Source organism: Lynx canadensis, chromosome C2, assembly GCF_007474595.2.
Source record: "Lynx canadensis isolate LIC74 chromosome C2, mLynCan4.pri.v2, whole genome shotgun sequence".
NCBI classification, from domain to species: domain Eukaryota; kingdom Metazoa; phylum Chordata; class Mammalia; order Carnivora; family Felidae; genus Lynx; species Lynx canadensis.
This window is the reverse complement of record NC_044311.2, coordinates 42,963,335-42,979,723: the sequence shown is the minus strand read 5'-3', so window position 1 is coordinate 42,979,723 and position 16,389 is coordinate 42,963,335. Positions and strand designations below refer to the sequence as shown.

Sequence of the window (16,389 nt, the reverse complement as noted above, 5' to 3'; positions counted from 1 at the left end):
GGTATATTCATTCACTGTGATACTACACTGCAGTAAGAAAGGGAAAAAAAGCCACACACACACACAAATGAATGAATTTCACAAATGCAGTGACAAATTTAAGATAATTTTGGAGACACTAACTCCTGGGAATAGAAGCTGGTAATAGGGGTGTGAGATTGAGAAGGTACAGAAAGAAATCTTCTAGGGGGATCCTATTAATATTCTATTTTTTTTTTTAATTTTTTTTTTTCAACGTTTATTTATTTTTGGGACAGAGAGAGACAGAGCATGAACGGGGGAGGGGCAGAGAGAGGGAGACACAGAATCGGAAACAGGCTCCAGGCTCCGAGCCATCAGCCCAGAGCCTGACGCGGGGCTCGAACTCACGGACCGCGAGATCGTGACCTGGCTGAAGTCGGACGCTTAACCGACTGCGCCACCCAGGCGCCCCTAATATTCTATTTTTGATGTGGATACTGGTTGCATGGGGATGTTTAATTTGTAATATTAATGAGGTGTATAATAGTGATAGGTGCACATTTCTGTTTCTGGGTTATGCTTCAATTATAAGAAGTTTCAAAAAAAAAAAAAGCACAGACCATAGTAAAAGCTGCACTTTAAAAACACTGGTCAGAAAAAAAGTTAATTAATTAATTAATTAATTGAAACACCTGTCAGGAGGTAGTGTCAGAGACGGATGGAGCTGGGTTGTAAAAGCCACAAGAGGAAGAGGTTATGAGACCATTGCTTTAGGCCAGAGTAGAGACAACAGCAGTTTGGTCTAAGGTAGAAGCAGGGGAGAGAGAGAAAAGCAGAATCATTCACAGGGAAAATGTTGAAGTAGAACTAAAAGAATCTGGTGATAGAGATGAAAGGGAAGAAAGCAGAGTGCAGGTAGCGTGCAGATTACCTTCCAAGAAGCTCCTGCTATGGAGCTGGAGGCACAGGCAGTCAGAATAAGAGAAATTGCTGAGCTGGATGGGAGAGGAGGAAGAGGTGCTTCATAGGCTGAACTTGAGTTGAGATAGCTAGGTGCTTTTCAGATAAAGGAATTGCATGTTGATGGTGCCCGCCTTTCTGACTGACTTCCTCACTGCCTCCTTCCCGTATAACATTCTCCAGGTTTTCTTCCTACCTCTTTGATTAGTCTTTCTCAGTCTTGCTGATGTTCCCTCTAGAATGCCCAGATCTCTTTTCTAAGTCCCAGGCTTATGACTTTAAATATTATCTTTGCCAATATGTCCAAAATTTATATCCCCAGTCCAGAATTCTGTCTCCAGATATAGACTCTCGTACACATCACGTACTTGATGTCTCTACTTGGGCATCTAATGGACATCTTAAATTCAGTATATCTATAAATGAACACCTGGCCTTTCCTCCCAAAACCTCTTCCTTTTTTTTAGGTTATTGCATTCTTCAAATTTAGTTAACATACAGTGCAATATTGGTTTCAGGAGTAGAATTCAGTGACGTCATCACTTACATATAACACCCATTGCTCATCATAATAAGTGCCCTCCTTAATAACCATCGAGTGATGGTTCTAGCTCATCCTCTACCTCCCTCCCTCCATCAACTCAGCTGGTTTTCTATTGTTGAGTCTCTAATGGGTTTTTTCCCTTCCTGTATGTTCATCTATTTTGTTTCTCAAATTCCACACTTGAGTGAAATCATATAGTATCTGTTGTCTGTCTCTGACTTATTTTGCTTAGTATAATACACTCTAGTTCCATCCACGTCATTGCAAATGGCAAGATTTCATTCTTTTTGATGGCTGAGTAATATTCTGTTATATATATGTATATATCCAAACTATATATATAAAAAACAACTTCTGTAACCATTCATTGGTTGATGGACTTCTGGGTTCTTTCTATAGTTTGGATTTTTTTGATTATGCTGTTATAAAGATTGGGATGCATGTACCACTTTGAACCTGTATTTTTGTACCCTTTGTGTAAATACCTAATAGTGCAATTTGCTGGATCAAAGTTCTGTTTTTACCTTTTTGAGGAAACTCCATACTGTTTTCCAGAGTGGCTGCACCACTTTGCATTCCCACCAACAGTGTAAGAAGGTTCCCCTTTTTTCTTCATTCTTGTCAATGCCTGTTGTTTCCTGTGTTGTTAATTTTAGCCATTCTGACAGGTATTAGGTAGTATCTCATTGCAGTTTTGATTTGTATTTCCCTGATTATGAATTATGTTGAGCATAGACATCTGGATGTCTTCTTTGGAAAAATGTTTATTCATGTCTTCTGCCCATTTATTCACGGGATTATTTGTTTTTTGAGTATTGAGGTTGGTAAGCTCTTTGTAGATTTTGGATACTAACCCTTTATCAGATACATCATTTGCAGATATCTTCTCCCATTCCATAGGCTGTGTTTTAGTTTTGTTGATTGTTTCCTTCACTGTGCAGAAGATTTTTATCTTGATGAAGTCTCAATAGTTCATTTTTGCTTTTGTTTCTCTTGTCCCAGGAGATGTGTCTAGTAGGAAGTTGATATAGCCAAGGTCAAAGATGTTGCTGTCAGGGGCGCCTGGATGGCTCAGTCGGTTGAGCATCCGACTTCAGCTCAGGTCATGATCTCGGCAGTCTGTGAGTTTGAGCCCCGCGTCGGGCTCTGTGCTGACAGCACAGAGCCTGGAGCCTGCTTCTGAATTTGTGTCTCCCTCTCTCTCTGCCCCTCCTCCACTCATGCTCTGTCTTCTCTCTCTGTGTGTCAAAAATAAACATTAAAAAAAAATTCAAAGACGTTGCTGCCTTGTGTTTTACTCTAGGGTTTTGATGGTTTCCTGATTCACTTTTTGGTCATTCACCCATTTTGAATTTATTTTTGTGTGTGGTATAAGAAAGTGGTCGGGTTTCATTCTTTTGCATGTAGTTGTCCAACATCATTTGTTGAAGAGACCATCTTTTTTCCATTGTGTATTCTTTCCTGCTTTTTCAAAGATTAGTTAACCATATATTAGTGGGTCCATTTCTGGGTTTTCTATTTTGTTCCATTGACCTATGTTTCTATTTTTGTGCCAGTACCATACAGTCTTGATTGACTACAGCTTTATAATATAGCTTGAAGTCCAGAATAGTGATGCCTCCAGGTTTGGTTTTCTTTTTCAGGGTTGTTTTGGCTATTCAGGTCTTTTTTGGTTCTATACAAATTTTAGGATTGTTTGTTCTAGCTCTGTGAAAAATGCTGGTGATATTTTGATAGGGATTGCATTAAATGTATAGATTGCTTTGGGTAGTATCGACATTTTAACAATGTTTGTTCTTCCAATCCATGAACATGGAATGTTTTTCCATTTCTTTGTGTCGTCTTCAATTTCTTATATAAGTGTTCTATAGTTTTCGGAGTACACATCTTTTAACTCTTGGGTTAGGTTTAATCCTAGGCATCTTATGGTTTTGGTGCAGTTGTAAATAGGATCATTTCCTTGATTTCTCTTTCTGTTACTTCATTACTGGTGTACAGAAATGCAACCGATTTCTGTATGTTGCTTTTACATCCTGTGACTTTACTGAATTTATGTATTGGTTCTAGCAACTTTTTGCTGGAGTTTTTTTGGGTTTTCTACATAGAGTTTCATGTCACCTGAAAATAGTGATGGTTTGACTTCTTCCTTACCACTTTGGGTGCATTTTATTTCTTTTAATTGTCTGATTGCCGAAGCTAAGACTTCCAGTCCTATGTTAAATAGTAATGGTGAAATGGACATCCCTGTCTTGTTCCTGACCACAGAGGAAAAGCTTTCAGTTTTTCCCCATTGAGGATGATAATCACTGTGGGTCTTTGGTATATGGCCTTTATGATGTTGAGGTATGTTTCATCTATACCTACTTTGTTGAGGATTTTTATTCCCAAAACCTCTTCCTAAAGCTTTCCTCATTCAGTACTAAAGGCAAAAACATTGGGATCATTATTATGTCCTCCTTTTCTATTATATCCCATTTTTCAATCCTGCCTTTAAAAATATACCCGGAAATCCCACTGTTTCTCATCACGTGGGCTATTAAATCCCCATCTGAACTATCTTAATCTCTCCTCTATATTATTAAAAGAGTCTCCTAACCAGTCTTCTCTCTGTTTCTACCCATGTCCCTCTCCCCATATTGCATTTTCAACACAGAAACCAGAATAATCATTTTAAAATGTGAGTCAGATAATTTCTCTGATCAAAACCCCACAATGATTCCTCATCCATGCTGAGTAAAACCCAATGCACTTACAATGGCCCACGAAGACCCATTTGATTTGCTTCTTACTTACCCCCTCACCATACTATTCTACCCTTTCTTCACTTTATTATGGTCACAGTGGAAAACTTGATATTTCTCAAACACATTAGGCATGCTCCTCAAATAGCATGAACTTCTGCATAGAGCACTCTTCCTCCAGATGCCCCTCTGACCAGCTTCCTCAACTACTTAAAGTCTTTGTTCAAATATCACCTTAATAATCATCATATAAAAACTTCAGTCCACATCCAACAATACACTTCTACCACATACCATGCTATTTTTTCCCTGTCCACACATCACCTTCTAATATATAATTACTTACTATGCTTTTGCTTGACGTCTGTCTGGCCCTCTAAAAGGTAAGCTCCATGAAAGCAAGAATTGGGAGAAGTTTGGTCTGTTTATTCCATTGATACATCCCAAGTGTCTAAAAGTGTTTGGCTCATGCTCATTACAAATATAAATTTTACTTTTATGTGTACTTTTAAAATATTTCCTCTTTTCTCTCTCCCCACTAAAGTGTAAGCTTCAGGATCTTGTCTCTGTTTACCCATGAATCCCAAATTCTCAAAAAAGTATCTGCCACATTATTGTCATTTGTTAAGATTTATTTAATCAATGAATATTAAACCATTAAGCATAGGCAGCTCAGGTACACATGAAAAGTCATAAAAGTATTCTAGAATATGCTATGTTCTGGCCATGCAAATAGTTGAACATTGCTGGAGAGTCCACTGAGAAAAGAGTAATAGAAGGAGATAAGATTAGGAAAGGAGTCAGGGGAGAAATCATGATAAGCCACCTGGGTGGCTCAGTCAGTTAAGCATCCAACTCTTGATTTCAACTCAGGCTATGATCTTATGGTCATTAGATCGAGCCTTTGCCGAGCAGGAACCCACTTGGGATTCCCTCTGTCCTTGTCCCTGCTTCTCCGCTGCTCATGCTTGCTCTCTAAATAAATGAATAAACAAACAAATAAACAAACATTACAATATATATGTATATATATATATATATATATATATATATATATATATATATATATATAGGAAACATTGGAGAATTTTGTGCAAGAGAGTAACATGATCAGATTAAAATGTTAGAAAAATATCTCTGACAAAAAGAGAAGAGGATGAACTGGAAAAAGTCTAGACTAAAGGAAGGCAACTGACAAGTGTTCAGCTATCGTAATTCTTTGTGACAGTTAAGAGCTGATAGCGATATTTGACATTTTCTACTTTAACTTCAATGGAAAATTTAACTAGGTAGGTAAAATTCTAGAAGATATGAAAATATATTTATAAAAGTTGATGAAATAAAAATGCTGCTATATTTATCTCTTTTATCTCAAAGGCCTAAAACACAGATTAAAATATCATGTTTTATCATGGATAAAATATCAGATTAATTTTTAAAATATGAAGCCAATTGGGAATCCTGAAAGGAAAACCATTAAAATTTATCCACCAAAACTATTGAGTCTTTGGGGTGCCTGGTTGGCTCAGTCAGTTAAGTGTCATACTTTTAATCTCAGCTCAGGTCTTCTTCTCAGGGTGGTGAGCTCGAGCCTCACATTGAGCTCCATGGAGCCTACTTTAAAAAAGAAAGAAAAGAAAAGAAAACAAGTGAGTCTTTAATGTTGGAGTTCTTCCTTGAGGATCTTTTATATTCATCTTCCCATTTCCATCACTTCTTTCTAAACAATTGCATTTATCCTTAATTATTATCAGAAATGAGCAGTTCAAACATTTTGCCCCTAGGCAAGATCTCTCCTCCCTATTCATATGCACAAATGGCTACTTCACATGTCCACTTGCATGTCTCAAAATATCTGTGTGGTAAATTCAACATAACGAAAGTTGTACTAATTATTCTACCTCCAAATCCAATACCTTTCCAAGAGCTCCTTTCTGAGTGAATGACTCCATCAAACCCACAGAAATATCGACATCATCCTTGGCCTTCTCTCCTTCTTACCTATTTTTTCCAACAGTAAATTTTATCAAATTTTCCCCCAGATTGTTTCTCAAATCTTCCTACTTGCCTCCATCACCATCACTGCCACCCTTTTGTACTTCAAGCTATCACCATCCCTTATTTCAATTACTCCAGTGGCCTCCTGACTAGTTTTCTCTTACACACTCTTGCCCCTTCCCCCATCTCAATCTATTGCTTCACACTCAAGCAGCAACAATCTATTCAATAGGCAAATGTGGTTTTAGCAAATGCATACTTAAAATTCTTCAAAGGCTTCTGATTGATTTTAGGATTAAGACCAAAGTCCTTACTAAGGTCTGCACTATCTGGCTCCTCCTACTGGTCCACTTCTTGTGAGTAAAAGTGTCACAAAGTATCTCCCATCACCTGGCTTTTGTACTTGCTTCACCCTCCACCTGACATCCTTCCCTGGTGCACCATTCACCCCCGTGTTCTCCTGGTTAATGACTACTCATCCTTTGGATCTCAGCCCAGCTCTCTCAGTTCCTTGGGGAATCTCTCAATTCTGGTTCTTCAGAACATGCCAGATCTTTTGTGTACCTTTTCCTTAAAGCCCTGATCACAGGATAATGTATCATTTTCTGTTTGATTATATTGGTCAATGCCTGTGCCCCCAGACTGCAATCTCCACAAAGGCAGGGAGTATCTGTGCACAGTACTGTACCCCAACTACCTAGAACAGAGCCTAGAAAGTTTTATGCTCAATATATATTAGATGATGAAAGAACCGTTTGGGAGAAGCAGATTTCATAATGAATGACACCAAAAAGAAAGAGGATGTTATGAACTCACCTAGCCTCATGAATGTCAGGGTAAATAAATTAAAATAGAAATATAGTTTAGAGTATAGAACATTAAAATTGACCTCTTGTGATTTTACCAAGGCTGCCTTTGATTCTTGGTTTAGTGTTAGTCCTAGCTTTTATGGCATTCAAAAAGGTCTTCAGTTGAGTTCTGGAAATTAGATACCAAATCATTGGCTTGGAATAGTTTGGGCTCAAATTAAACAATAGCTGAATTACAGATTTTAGTAATTTTTCTTCCCTTAGAATATCATCTGATGTATACAATAACTACTTTCAAAGAGATCTCACTATCATACATTTACGGACTAAGGGACCTAAAGAAGCGGATTCTGAGACTTTTTCACACTTCTGGAACACTTGTTTGCAGAAAGCTGAGTGTTGATAACAGCTTAATAGATCAGGCAGCTACACAAGAACCTAGCACAGGCGGTATGTATTAAGATCTGCTTTGGGGGTGCTGAAGGGTTTTCTCTTTTTTGAAATGTGAGATCTAAAATAATTTGGTTTTTTGCCTCTCGCCACTGTTCTCACTCCACACTTGCCGTTTTACATATGATTATTGAGTTGACCCGAAAGGCTTTTAGGTTGGGAGGTGCAAGGTCAGTGTCCCTGCCATGTCCCAATCTCCGTCTGCACCTACCTCAGACGTGTCTTTGTACTATCCCTGCTGGACACCGCACCTTTCCATAATTATAAATGTCTGTTTTCAGTCACTTCAAAGCTTTCCCAGCACTGGGAGCCCTCCTTCAAAGCCTCTGCATTGCTGAGGAACTTCTGTCATTGACAGGAGGTCCTGCTTTGAAGTTTTTCATGCCATTTATTGATTTCCCCCCTTTAAAGATGTTCAGATTAGAAAATGCTTCACCCCCTTTGAAAATGTGCATATTTTCATGATGGGGAAGGGTTAATCCTTTGAAGATATTTACATTTTATAGCAGTGTCCTTATATGAAGAAATTTGACATCAAATATGCCACATGCTTTGTGGCGCTTTCCTTTTCTCTGTTGGATCCTTCAAGATCAAGATCCTCCCAATTTAGTGTGTTGTTGGTTTTTATATTATGCATTTGTTCCTTTTTTATGCAATGCTAAAAGAACTCAATAAATGTGCTGAAATGAAAGAGCTTGCATAATTTAGAAAAGGGCTTTATTCCAGTTGTTTATATAAGTCTTCTCAAAGTTGGGGCACTTTTAATGTTTGGGAGTGTTTACAAAGTTTCCTTGATCTCCTGACCATCTGCAGTGTCCTAATATACATAACCACCAACAAAGGTTAGCTTTGAAAATTAGCTCTATGTTAGCTATAAAGTGCATATTTCATTCATATTTTCCTTCATGTGTATGTGCTTAAGCCTTAGATGCCTAATATTTTAAAAAAGAGCATAGGGATACCATGCAGATTAAACTAAAATTTTGCAGGTAAGGAGTACCTCACACAAAGTCAGTGAGCTATGCCTACGGCAATTAAGTGGCCAAAATCAATTAATCCAATACTGGATAACAGCCTATATAATGTTTCAGATACAAGCTTCAGGACTGTCCCTGCTGCTCGGAAGTACATTACCTGCCCCTCTGATTAGCTGATTTTAGCAATTCTGTCACTTGAAATTTCACTTGAAATTTCACTTGAAATTTCTGTCATTGGGCTTAGACTTTGATGACTGTCAGAATAAAGTACTACTAGGAGAGGTAATACTTTAAGTCCTTCGGGTAAAGGAGGATTCTGAGAGCATGTCACAGTGATGCAAAGAAACGAGAAAAAGAGGAAACTACTCAAGTGGAGAAAAAGAAATGGGGAAATTGAGGGATGAAGGGGGTAAAGGAAGACTCCAAATGTGAACTTTCACACAATTAAGTCTTTCAGATTAAAAATAAACTTAGCATGTGAACACACACACACACCCCACCCATGAACCCAACTTATAACTAAATATAATAAGTAGTGGTACAATACACTGAATGACGGGTGCTAAATCTAGAATGTCACACACATATAAGGAAAATAAATATACCCAGGATGAGTTTTGATACCTAGTGGACTTATAAACTCATATTAAATGTAGTCCAGTTGGCAACCAGGAATCGTATATAACCTCTCCGTGCATATTAAAATTAAAGTGGAGCTATTTAATTTCTGTGTTTGGCATAATAAGATTGTAATCATAATGCCGGGGAAACAGTTTCATTTTCCTGGATGGTAGTGATTAAATCTATTTCTCCAGCCCTCTAAATGTATTGCTTCATTCAGTAATTTAATCATTCATTTATTTAATATTTATACAGTGTCAAGGAAGTAAAAATGGCCAATAAACATTTGAAAAGATACTCAGCTTTACTATTCATGAGGACAGAGCAAATGTAGAGAACATGAGGTACATATTTTATCCATTGGGTGCTTAATAACACTGAGTGTTGTGAGGGGTGGGGAAGAACTAGCATTTTGATGTTGCTGATGGAGCTGTAATTCAATGTAGATTTTCGGAGGGTAATTAGAATTAGACATATCTTTGAAAATGTAAATGTGTGTATCCTTCAATCTAGAAATTTTTCCTTTCAGCTATATTATGGAGATACAGGGTGGTAACAAAAAAAAGGGGGGGGGGAGGAAAGAAGAGAAAATGTACCTAAATATCTAAATAACCATCAACAGAGGAATGTTTAAGTGACTTATAGGTAATCCATTGAATACAGTGTTTCTAAGCAGTTGAGCAAAAAAAGTATAACCTGTGCTTATATTCCCTGACATGAAAAGATTTTTCAACCATGTGGAAGGAGAAAAAAAAGCAAGTGGAAGACTAATGTGTACTAAGTAATGTCAATCATAAAAAATGCACAGAGTATATATTTTATATGTATTCTTATGTGTGTGTAAAAAGTGATAATGCTTACTTTTGCTCTCAGGCTGCATTTAGGGTATTAATCTAAATGAGCCCTTAATCTGTATTGATTAAACATTATATGAAAAACATACTCTTGTTTTCTTTGTGTAATTCAAAATGAAACAAAGAAAATTAAATATGTATGCATTTTATAAACCATCCTCTAAACAAGTTAATATACTAGATTCTATTGCAAATAGGCAAACATTGAACTTGTCTGTTAGTCATTAAATGTGTATTTAATTTTGTGCAAGTTCTCCGTTTGCTAAAAAATCTAACATGCTCTGTTGTTAATTTCTTGGAAGTTCAAAAGGGATATACCTTTATGCTTTTGGGGGGAGTAGTATCCAAATTACCCAAATCATGGTGCCAGAGGTACCGTGCATACAAGGTATACATAATCAGTGGACACAATCACGGAATGTGCAGAACAAGCGAAGTCTCATGTATGTCTTTCTACCCAGCCGACCACGCAACAGCTTCCCCTAACTCCAGAGTTGCCTAAGGGTCTACTGGTTCCAGGGCGCTAAAGAAAAAGAAAAGCTTGAAATATGGGCTACTTGAGCACATCTTTGTAGATTACCTTCCAAATTCTTCCCCATTTCCTCAAAAGGAAATATTGGAAAATAGAACAATGTATGTCCTGAATTGTATGTGTAACATCAAAATGTTCAGGTTTCAAAGATGTTTCATGTCAAAGAATCCTCCTCCCCTTTTCTCAGTCTTTCTTGTAAGAAAAAATATATATATTTTCTCCTCTCGAAAGAAACTCAATCCTTGACACTTAACAGTTTCACTGCAAAATCAGAACCCCTAAAGTTCAAGTTGATTTTGAACATAGTACATTGCATTCCAATATATTGATTCTCTTCTGCAGTCTTGTAACTATAAATAATAAAAAAAAAAAAAAACCTTGTTCATGAAAGAACAGAGTAGCCATTGATATAAACTGTTTTAATGTATTTGGCCTTAACATCTATTATACAATATGTATATGTTTTTCATTAGTTTCTTTCAAAATCTTTTTTTGACATCTGTGGGATTTTCCTTTGGATTTTAATTTATTTCCAACACCGAGTCTTGGCCTGTACTGCTAGTCAAGTAGTACAGTGTTCTGAATTCTTTATTTTGAAAAGTAAACATAATTTTCATCTGGCCTGTGCTAGACTGTGGTCTTTATGGACAAATTTTATCTTACTGTTTTCTCATTAGTGAATTTTGTCAAAGAAGTCAATAGCAGTTTTTTCTCCACATCATTTACCCACATTATTTTTCAGTGAATACATCCTGGACTTTATTGGCCATTCTAAACAATCTTCTGTTGTTTCACACAATTATTTTATTCCAAGAAAAACATTAGAATGTAATATTCTTAGGGGAAACCTGGATTGGTATGGCTATTTATCTTCAACTATAAGTGTAAGACCAATACCAGTGAATTAAGTTGTCCAAGATAAAATGTCCCATTAATATTTAGGAAAAAAAATAAAAATGTTGTAGAACATGGGCCTATAGATTTTTATCTACTACTAATATATCTAGATTTCAGTTTTTATAAAAACTGCACATATTTGAATTTTTCTCTCTCTTCAAGCTGAAAGTGACTTTATATTGTTAAACTATGCACACTGCCAGTGAGTGTTGATTAGTTATTTACCTTTGTTTTTTCCCAAGGACTAATGAAAAGATTTTCCTGTACAAGCTATGGGCACTTTCCAAAATTTTTTGAGCTCTCTAAACTCCAAAAGGTAAACAAAACAAAATTAAGAAAACCAAAAAATTAGCAGTATCAGTTCTTAGCCTATTAAAATGTATTGAGTGCATGGACTGTGTCAGTGGCTCTGATCACAGATAGATGAAAATTATAGGGTCTCTGTTCACCCCAACCCCCAAATACAGTTATGGGGAGTCACCATGTAGCCTAACACTTACGGTATAATTAAATAAGGACAGAATCACGGAGTACCAGTGATACAGGCAGCTTCCCTAGACTTGAGACAGGTAAACACGAAAGAATGGTTTGAGGAAAGTTTCTAGAGGGTGTAATTTTTTTTGCTTATTTCAGTTTTTTATTCAAATTCTAGTTAACATATGGTGTAATATTAGTTTCAGAAGTAGAATTCAGTGATTCATCACTTACATATAACACCCAGTGCTCATCACAAGTGCCCATTTTAATTCCCATCACCCATTTAACCAATCCTCTGCCTACCTCACCTCCAGCAACCCTCAGTTTGTTCTGTATAGTTAAGAGTCTATTTTATGGCTAGTAGAGGGCATAATATTTGAACTGAATTTTTAAGTATCAACAGGAATAAGCCATCTGAGGGGAATGAAAAAGAAGGGATTCCAAATAAAAGCAACGGTGGTATAAAGATGCTGAGACCTGAGACAGCAGCTTTTCAGTGGAATTTCAAACATTTTCAGCATGAATGATACAAAAGGCTCAAGGTGGTACAGGCTTGGGGCTAAACCATTACACTGACACCAAAGTCCAAGCGTGGTGGGACTTCCATGCTGAAGAAGCTGGCCTGAACACAATGGAGAGGTGGTCAAAAACTGTAATCATAGGTGAGATTTAGTCAGATAGATCAGTTAGAAAGCCATCCTGTCAACAGGGTAAATCAATTCTTTCGGTTTCTCAAGGAAAATGTATCTGGAGTCCTACTTTGCTATAAGCTTTCTGTCACACCCCGAGTCCGGTCCAGCAAATCTTATTGGCCTTAATCTCATGTCCAGAATATGAGCAGTTCTCATTATGACAACCCCTTACAATGGTCTAAAGCATAATCCCACCTAAGGATTACCTCAGTTGTACCCCAACTGGTCTCTCCACTTCTCACTTGCTCTCTTCTAGTCCAATCTCTGCAGGAGCCAGAATAAATAGTACTTTTAAAACCCATCAGACCTTGCACTCACTCAGGAAAAATCTTTCCAAAGACCCCATTTCTCATGGAGTATAAGCCAAAGTCCTTAAAATTGCCTAATGGACTCATACTCTTCTCATTGCCTCTCTGAGTCAATCTTGTAATGTGTCACAGTGTTCCCCATTCGCTCTGCTCTGGCCACACTGGCATTCTTGTCTCACAGTGTTTGTATAAGTCATTGTTTCTTTACTGAGCATTCATTCCCAGATAGGCACTTGACTCTCATCGTCACTATAGAGTCTTTACTCAAAAACATTACCATCTTGGTAGGAACAGTTTTTTACTAACCCACTTAAAATCACAAATAAATGTCTTAAAGTTTAAAAAGTCAGGTAAAGGACTTCTTGTTTTAAGCTCCAATATGTAAAGAGTTTGGAAGTCTTCCCTTCTATCCTTACTTTGAGAAAAAGCTGAGCAAATTGAGTAAAAACTTGGACCTACCATAGAACCAATGTTCCAGGTGAAGGGAAGGAAAAATTCTTCTCTACCCTTGAAGTCTTCCAGCTGGACTAAGAATCAAATTTACATGAAACAGATCAGCAGGAGAAAAAAAAAACAACAACAACAAAGATATGTGCACAGAGGCCCAACATGGAAACTGAGACCCAAGGAAATGACCAAGGAAGGCAGTTTTTATACTTTTTAAACACAAAGAATAAATCTCTGAGGAATTGACGGGAAAAAGAAATTTTAATTTTGGGAGCTTCAGTTAGTACGAAGTTCCAAACAGAATTTGAGCTGCGGTGGTACATTAGTGAAAAGTAATACAAGTTTTTATACAGCCTTTTGAGCTCTAAATCTCCAATCTGGTGATAAGGATGTCTCTTTATCTCCTGGTTCAAGGAGGGTACCATTCACACGGGAGATTTATTTCCTGCTTTCAGGAGGACACAGGAGGGTCCGAGTGTCCTTCTTGCATAGGGTGTCTCTTAAGTAACTTTTCTTTAAAATAATCAATATACCAAAGTTGCCCATCTTGGGGCAGCCTGTCTTTGGCCCCTGCACAGGGAAAACCAGCACTTCAAATCTGGAGAGAAATTCATCCAGAAAGACATAACAACTTCATCCTGCTTACCTGAAGCAGAAGCTGTAGGAGCCACAAACAGGTAGGGATACTTATGTTGCAATTTTGACCAATTGCTAGAGGCTGAGTATGAGCTAGCATGAGGAGAAATTCCTGGAAGCCACAGTCTTACAGGAACCTCTATAATTTATTGGCCTTTACCTCCATGAACTCTGCCATGTTCTCACTGTGAGGATCTAAGAAAGATCCCCTTGTGGCACTGGTAGGATGAGGGGAAGTGTCATCATTTGTGAAATATGTCCAGATGCAGACGTCTCCTAGATACTTGGATCCTGAATCCTCAGCTTCCTCAGTGAAGAGGTTAGGACTAAGGACACTTCTTAGGAGTTAGCATGACAAGGAATGTACTTAATTGACAGTGTGTGGAGTGTTTTGGGAAGGTCCCTAGGAAACAGATGAAGATCCATATGCAAGTGATTTATTGAGAAAGTGCTTCTAGGGGAAATCAGTATGGGAGAGGAAGAAGCAGGGCAGGGAAGGAGGAGAAACTAAATGAGGGTAGAGTTTTAGGCAAAGTACTGAGCTGTGTACTGTGGGAAGCTTTGAAGCTTAAATGATACCCCCTCATTTGTCTCACTCAAAGTAAAAAAAAAGCCAGATTATCTTACTTCTAAATCAGTCAGTCCTGGCTACGGGCTACCCCTGGAGGTACACACACTACCAGGTACTTTTGGATCTTTGCACAAGAGTCCAAAGTGCTTTCAATAACCTCAGGAAGGTCTTCTGAAGAAAGATGTAAATGACAGCCATAAGGAGCAAAGCAACAGAGAAACCAAGGAATGAGTGCACAGAGCCTAGAAGAAGGAAGTAAGGAAGTGTGGGCAATGCACCAAGATAGCAGCCACGTGCTGCACTTTGAGAAGGTCGTGGAATAAACAGTGGGTCAAGGACAGAACATTGAGCCAAAGAATGAAACTGAGAAAGTAGGAAGAGACCTGGAAGGGCCAAAGAGGAGAGTAAGAGAGAGGACTTGAGTTTACCTTCTGGTTAACTTCAATAAAAGGAGGACATGAGAGTGTTCATTACGTGTGGAATGATCTTTGGCTAGGGAAGTTTCAGAATGATGATGGTAGCTAAAACCAGACGTGCAGCGAGCTTCAGAGAAAGTGAAAAGTAAGGAATTGGTGGCACTAATTGTTGACTGATCTCTACAAAGGGTTGCTCATGATCAGAAGGGAAATTAAGATCCTAACTGAGGTGTTGAGGGGAGGAACCGGGGGCTTCAAGACTGGGCTGACTCCAGCATGTTTGTAAGCTACATGTAATTCCAGAATAAAAAATTTCCTAAATATTCAATAAAACTAATTGAAACAATGTTTATATATTTTGACCACCTCCCTACTCCTCACATGCTCTTCAGACCTCTGATCTGACTTTCAGCACCCTTTCTGTCTTTACCTATTCTTTTTCTACGGCAACACCTCACAACCATCATGCTAAACCCTTTCTCAGTAAACAGGCTTCTAATCTATAAACTCTTGGTGCTTTGTTTAAATACAAACTCATGTGTCATTTCCTATTTTGCATTGATTTTGTATATATCTCTTCTAAACTGAAAGCTGTCTAATGGCAGAAAAACATGCTCTTTCATAGTTTTATCCTCTTTGGTGATTCAAGAGACTATACATGGCTCAAAAAAAGTCCTTTATATATTTTTCTTGATTGAATTAAATAATACTAACCATATGTGGGGGACAAAAGAGGTGTTTAGTTTAGATATTTCCCTAATAACAAAGACATGGACTCTTTAAAACTATACAAAATCTAGCTCTGATATTCACATTGATTACTCGGGGGATGATATTCATTCCATACTAATACAGTCAGGTATTTGGGGATTGAGTTTTGTTGGCTTTTTATAGTCTTTGTATTAGTTTTCTTTTGTTGCTGCCAGAAATTATCACCAACTTAGTGGTTTAACTCCACGAAGTTATTACCATATACTTCTATAGATCAGAAGCCCAAATTGGTCTCACTGTGCTAAAAATTTAAGGTGTTGGCATTCCTTCTGGAGACTTCAGGGAACAATCAATTCCTTGCCATTTCCAATTTCTAGATGCTGTCCATATTCCTTGGATCCTTGTCCCACATCACATCACGTTTTCTACTTCTGTTTCCATTACTGCATGGCCTTGTCTCTGACTTTGGCCCTCCTGACTCTTTCTTATAACAACTCCTGTGGTTACATTGGTCCACCCGAATAACCCAGGATTATCTCCCTATTTTGAGATCCTTAACTTAATCACGTCTGCAAAGTTCCTTTTGCCATACAATGGAACATGTTCATGGGTTCCAGGTGTAGGATGTGGACATTTTTGAGGGCCATTCTTCAGCCTACCACAGTCTTCAGGTTTATTTTGTTTTTATCTTTGTTAGTTTGTGGGTTTTCCTACTAAGACTTCTATATAAAAATCATGAAATAATTTACTAAATTTACTAAAACCTGTATTGAAAAATAAGGATAAT

General features: G+C 37.6%; 1 long non-coding RNA gene across 1 annotated transcript; it reads right to left on the bottom strand.

Moving 5' to 3' along the window:
* Positions 1 to 2,394: 2,394 nt before the first annotated feature.
* LOC115524053 lies at positions 2,395 to 16,033 on the bottom strand. The gene is made up of 3 exons (XR_003971927.1): positions 16,023 to 16,033; positions 13,055 to 13,060; positions 2,395 to 2,514 (listed from the first exon to the last, which is right to left on the bottom strand). It is a non-coding gene; the product is annotated as an uncharacterized LOC115524053 (long non-coding RNA).
* Positions 16,034 to 16,389: the final 356 nt, after the last annotated feature.